General features: G+C 41.2%; 1 pseudogene; it reads right to left on the reverse strand.

Annotated features, from left to right (window-relative positions):
- Positions 1 to 3,386, reverse strand: part of LOC138071673 (pre-rRNA-processing protein TSR2 homolog pseudogene) — a 98,837-nt pseudogene extending 95,451 nt beyond the window's left edge.
- Between the last annotated feature and the right edge of the window lie 3,532 nt (positions 3,387 to 6,918).

The raw sequence follows: 6,918 nt of genomic DNA on the forward strand, positions 1-6,918 counted from the left end.
TGGTGTATTATAAAATCTACATAAATTTTCAGCAACCCTGGACCCACATGGTACTCATGTCAGAAATTAGGGGCTGGTTATGGAGAATAGTATAGAAGATCCTTAAAAAACTAAAAACAGAAGTACCATATGGTCCTGCATTCTCATTTCTGGGCATATGTCCAGAGAAAAACCATAATTTGAAAAGATACATGCACCCCAATGTTCATTGCAGCACTGTTTACAATAGCCAAGACATGAAACAACCCAAATGTCCATCAACAGATGAATGGATAAAGAAGATGTGGTACATATACACAATGGAATACTTCTCAACCAAGAAAAAGATGGGATAATGCCATGTGCAGCAACATGGATGTATTTGGGAATTACCAGACTAAGTGAAGTAAGTCAGAAGAAAGACAAATACCATAAGATATTGCTTGTATACAGAATCTAAAAAATGCGAATGAACTTTAATACAAAATAGAAATAGGCCCACAAATAGAAAAAAAAAAATTTATGGTACCAAAGGGAAAAGTGGGGGAAGGATGAATCAGGAGTTTGGGATTAACACATACACACTATTATACTTAAAATAGATAATCAACAAGGATCTATTGTATAACACAGGGAACTCTACACAATACTCTATAAGAACCTATAAGGGAAAAGAGTCTGAAAAAGAATACACACACACATATGAATAACTGAATCACTTTTCTGTACACTTGAAACTAACACAACATTGTAAATCAACTATACTTTAGTTAAAAAATAATTTGGCTTTTTTTTTTTTAAACAAAAGAAATCAGGGGCTGGGAAGGCCATCAGTCTGGCCCTGTGAGGCATATTTTACTGGTCCAGGACCAATAAGGAAGAATGTGACTTTTGAACTGAGCAAAGTAGATTCGAAGAGTCTACCATTAAGCAAGAAGCAGAAGAAATCTCATCAACAGAGTGATGGTGGCAGTCCCACAGACATCTCTTCTTTGTGGGCCAAGCAAAGTTCTCCAAAATGACCCAGCCAGAAGCTACAGTTCGATATGGGGTTGGGCTTGGGGAGGGAGGAATGATATTCCTTGAATGGCCTGATTGCTGACATGATAGGAAACGATTACTTTTCTGTCACTGACCCCTTTCTGGATGACAACAAATACTTGACCAGGTTTGCCGGGGGCCAGCATGAGGAATCCCCGCCTGTGACAAGGTCATGAGGAAGGAAGCCTGACAAAACACAAGGACGTGATCAGGCTTCAGGGGTTCCCCCTGGAATTTCCTGAGCATGTACCCCCAAAAAGCAAAAATCTGCCAGCCTTTGTACTCTGCTTTTCTACTCTTCTAATATTCTCTGGAAAAAGTCAACTTGGGGCTTTAGTCTTCTGCATTTGAAAGGCATGTTTCAACTCATACCCCCTCTGATAGCTCTCTAGCTTGCCTAACAGGTTCCCCCGGCCCCGGACCTCTCACAGCTTGTGAATTGCTTACAGCCCCTCAACCATGAGAGGCACAAAGCTTAAAGCATCTTAAAGATATATAGCCTTTTCTAAAGAGCTAAAAATCATATTGGTGACGGATTTCACTGTTGACTCAATGATTGCTGCCAGGCCTTCATATTCTTTATCTTTTAGGCACCTGGGAGGATGTTAATCAATGTAAACAGGATATGGAAAGAGATATATAGTAGTTTTGATGTTCGCAACACTAGACTTTTGAGTTAATTACTTTTCTTTTGTTATATATCACTGCATTTCTCTTGTGTCCTTGCTATGCAAGAATGTAACTTTATTTAGTGCTTTCTGAGAGTGGCACCAGACTTTGGGGAAGATCAACACAAATAAGTCTTCTGGTTGACAAACCCTTATCAGAAAAAAGGCTGTAAAATGTTAATTGGCCCTTTTGGCCGGAAGATGATATAAATCACCTAAGACTTGTATGCAGAGAGAAAAGCCTGGTTTTGGTAAGAGTCTGGGCTGCTAACGCTGCATAACTTTGTGTCACCCATTGATAGCTATGTATAATCAAAAAGTATAAAAGGCCTTCTGAACAATAGAGGACGGGCCAGTCGCTGGACTGGTTTCCCCCATGTCTCCTCTTTACTCTAATTTCAGGCTGAATTCCCATCTGGAGCAGGGTGGCTCACCAAGTCTACTTACTTGTCCTGGCTTCTAAGACCCCCGCGAAAGGGAGCCTAAGGTGGGGCACCCTTTGATATTCAAGTGGGCACCGGTGGCCCAATGTAGATGGTGCAAATCTCTTGTCCTGAGATTTTGTTGGTCTTCCCCGTAAGCCAAGTTATTCAGCCTCCTTTCTCCACTTAATTTTCCTACTACACTATTTCTTCATAATCTAATCTTATATTAATAAATAAATAAATTTCTTCTCGCCTATGCTGTCCACGCTTTGAATCACCCTGGATCCACCAGGGCTGGACCCCGGCACAGGTCCTCTCAGGCAAGACTTTCTCAAGGTCATTTCAAACAGGCCCTAGACTCTGGAGACCTCTTCAGACACCTCGGATGCCCAGACATAGCGAGAAAGAGTGGACTTGACACAGAAATCTCCTAAACATTTTAAAGAACTGGTGTTTCTTCCTCTACCAATGAAACTTCCATAGCACACGATGGGTACATATATCTAGCATGGACTTATTTACCAGCAACAAAAACATGAAATTAGCTGGTCCCTAAAGGCAATTTTGTTCTTCCCTGCCTGATGCTTTAATAAATCTTCCCAATCAGGGAGGTCAGGAGGTGTTGGGGGAAAGTACCACATTTGCTTTCCATAGTCTCACATTCTGCATGAGCAAGCAATTTTCCATTTAGGGTCTGTGGTGATCCCCTTGAGTCTGTCTGTATGATTGTGTGATTTCTAGTTTCTGGGGGCCTGGCCATGTGTTTGCCTTGGACAACTATAACAGGAAACTTTCTTTCACATTTTTGGGTTTCAAAATTTAAAGTCCTGGGAATATTTTAGAAACAGGCCCCTGACCAGGACAATGTTTCTACTGTAATACAGCCTAAAAGGGATGATTCTCAGGAGCATAATCCTTCTCCTTCCCCAGCCACACTTTTGAAGAGAGCAAAAGAGACTTGATTTGAATGTTCATATTTCAGTCCATTCCTTGGCTGCTGTGAGAAATGTGAGTGGCCATAAAGCACTCTCCTCTTGTGTTGACAATCCAGGAGCCCCAGACGATGCTATTTTTTCTGCCAAATAGTAAACTGAGGAGCTTCTAGGAGAAAGAAAGACTTAGCTTGGTCTGGCCCTGAGGATGAACATAGCAGCAGTTTATATTCCAGTGGTGGTTTAGTGATAGTGATGGTGGTGAGGATGATGATGGAGGTGGGGATGGTCATGGTGGTGGGAATGATGATGGAGATGAGGATGGCGACTGTGGTGGGCATGGTGATGGTGGTAGGAATGGCTGTGCTAAGATTAAAGGGGGTCTTTCTTCTGGGCTGAGGGGGTAGGGGGGAACCTATAAACTGTAAGCCTTAGCAATCCATCTGGAAATATAGGCAATATGCAATCTGTCTGGGACTCCTGAAGCGAGGAGTTCATGATCTTTGGTAACTGTGCTCTGCAATGGAAGGGAACACTGCAAATCACTGGTACATCCTGAGGCTTTTGAAAGCCAAGAAGACATGAAAGCAAAAGGTCCTTGGCTTACCTTGGTCCCTCTTCTTAGGTTGGCATTGCAATAACTGAATTGGAATTTCCTTATTAGATATTTATATTTTCTTGTATTTTTTTGTGTGTGTTTTTAACAAATGAGAATCCCTGTTACCAGGACCTGGGAATGAGGCAGCTCATTACTCATTATGATCTTACAGGGCATTCTTCTATCTAAAAACAAGTCACTAAATCTTTTGCTATGCCTTCAAAAAGAAATCCATAAATCAAATCATCACTCATGTAATTTGATAGCTATTTCCCCTCTAAAGTTATGGTCATTGTTCAAAAATCCTTGATAAAGAAGTACATATTGTGTGTTAAAACATTTTATAACTATGTTTCAACATTATTGCTTCCTTTTCTAATCTCATGTACTTTATACATTTAAAGATCTTTCTGAAACTATAGGCTTCAGCAGACCACTAAGGGAGCCAGGGCACAACCAGGTTAAGACCTCCTGCATGCTAAGTCACTTCAGCCATGTCTGACTCTTTGTGACCCTATGGACATAGCCCACCAGGCTCCTCTGTCCATGGGATTCTCCAGGCAAGAATACTAGAGTGGGTTGCCATTCCTTCTCCAGAGGATATTCCTGACCCAGGAATTGAACCTGCATCTCCTGTGTTTCCTGCATTAGCAGGCAGGTTCTTTACCACTAGTGCCACCTGGGAAACACTAAGACCTTTTACCTCACAATAAATGGCACTGTTCGTCCCAGAAAGGCTAACCTCCAAGGCTGAACAGTTTAATACAAACTCATCACCAGAGCAGCGCAACTCAGAGCTGTTCTGTAATAGCATGCTGCTCACAGGCTTGACTCAAGAAAGGAGCAGCACTCATGCTGGAGGAACTAAAATCATGCCATCCATCAATACCAAGCCATAGCCACAAGTCCAGGCCCTTCTTAGTAATCCCACAGGAGGTTTGCTACATGATCTCCTGGGCTGTGGTGTCAGCCTGTGTAGACTGAGTTCTGCCCCTCAGTGGGCCAGAAAAGGGCTAAACCTGATTCTTCATTCTAGCAAGAAATGATTGTCCCTGGACTTGGGCAAAGAGCATGATTTCAAAACAACTGGAGAATGGCATTGAAACAGGTATACTATCATGTAAGAAATGAATCACCAGTCCATGTTCAATACAGGATACAGGATGCTTGGGGCTGGTGCACGGGGATGATCCAGAGAGATGATATGGGATGGGAGGTGGAAGGGGGGGTTCAGGATTGGGAATTCATGTACACCTGTGGCGGATTCTTGTCAATGTATGGCAAAACCAATACAGTATTGTAAAGTAAAATAAAGTAAAAATAAAAATTTAAATAAATAAATGAAGGGGTTCAAACTCATTCATAATAAAATTCATATTAAAATAAAAAAAAAAACAACTGGTCAATAGAGACAAACTAAATGTCCATCAACAGATGAATGGACAAAGCAGATGTGGTACATATATAAAATGGAATACTACTCAGCCTTACAAAAGAGTGAAATAATGCCATTTGCAGTTAACACCATGGATGGACCTAGAGATTATCATATGATATCATTTATGTGTGAAATCTGAAATATGACACAAATGAACTTATATTCAAAACAGAAATAGATCAACAGACATAGAAAACAAACTTATGGTTACCAAAGAGGAAATGTGGGGAGGGAAAAATTAGGAGTTTGAGATTAACAGATACACATTACTATATATAAAATAGATAAATAACAAGGGCCTACTGTATAGCACAGAGAACTATATTCAATATCCTTTGATAAGCCATAATAAAGATTGAAGGCAGGAGAAGCAGGGGGTGACAGAGGATGAGATGACTGGCGGCATCACTGATTCAATGGACATGAATTGGAACAAGCTTCAGGAGTTGCTGATGGACAGGGAAGCCTGGCGTGCTGCAGCCCATGGGGTCACAAAGAGTTGGACACAACTGAGTGACTGAACTGAACTGAACTAAAGCCATAATGAAAAAGGATATGTAAAATAATGTATCTTATGGGCATCCTGGTGGCTCAGATGGAAAAGAATCTGCCTGCTATGCAGGAGACCTGAGTTCAAACCCTGGATCAGGAAGATCCCCTGGATAAGGGAAAGACTACCCAATCTAGTATTTGGGCCTGGAGAATTCCATATATCTAAGTAAGTTTGTTGTACAGCAGAAATTAACACATTATAAATTAAGTATAATAAAACAAAATTAAAAACATAATAACATCAAATACACTTCAGTCTATGCCCTGTAAAAAACCTCCACACCAAGGTTGGACATTGAGAGTGAGTGGAGACAATGCACCTAACTCTGGTACTTGAAGAATGCTTCTCACTGGCACCATCACCCTGTCCCTTACTGCCCTCTCCCTTCCCTTTCACTGAGTTTGTGCACATTGCAGTTGGTCATACTGGGAGATAATGGGGTGCATTCCGTTGGGGGAAAGGTAAAACTGTGAAAAATGTGCATTCTCTGTCATCTTCCGATATTTATTTTTAATCCAACAAATAATGCTTTGTTTATGCATTCAACCAACACGTGGTTTCCTATTATAGCAGGATCTGCTTTTATATACATTATTTCCTCATCTGGACAGAAACCACTCTAATTTTCATATGAGAGAAATTCCCACAGAGTAAGTGAGGATGTAGCAACAGTTTCTGTAAAGGAGTGGCCACATATAAAGTACTAGAAGAGCATTTCACACTTAAGACAACATGTTACAAACAGCACCCTAATTAATCTGCTTGACTCTATCTCCACTTTAGATAGACAAGGAGATAAAGTCACTTGCCTTGCCCAAGTTCACATGGACAGCCAGAAGCAGAGCTAGCACTTGTACTTGGCTCTCTTACCAAGAGTCTCCACATGGCCTAACAGCTCCAGGTTATTGTGCTTTTAAGACGGTGCTGAGTGAGAAGACAGCCACACCAGTCCTGTCTCACTAGTAGATGGGGTTTTCTTCCAAATCCTAAGATGTCTGTCCAGAGACATGCCCAGAGTCTTAGGGCAATTCAGATAGGAATTTTCCAATTGGAAGCACAGGATATGAGCAACAGAGGAATTAAGGAATGGGCCATTTAAAGGTTCCCACCAAACTTTCTCTCTGGATATATCTGTGGTTCCTACAGCAGTCTGATGGGAAATGTCCAGAATACACCTGTAAATACTCAACTGCTGGTACAATTATGGGAGTGAGCAGACCATCTGTCATTTGGAGAAACAACTATCTAATTGCATCCTTTACTGATTATTTGCAGATGTATTCA

Source organism: Capricornis sumatraensis, chromosome X (assembly GCF_032405125.1).
Source record: "Capricornis sumatraensis isolate serow.1 chromosome X, serow.2, whole genome shotgun sequence".
Taxonomy (NCBI): Eukaryota; Metazoa; Chordata; class Mammalia; order Artiodactyla; family Bovidae; genus Capricornis; species Capricornis sumatraensis.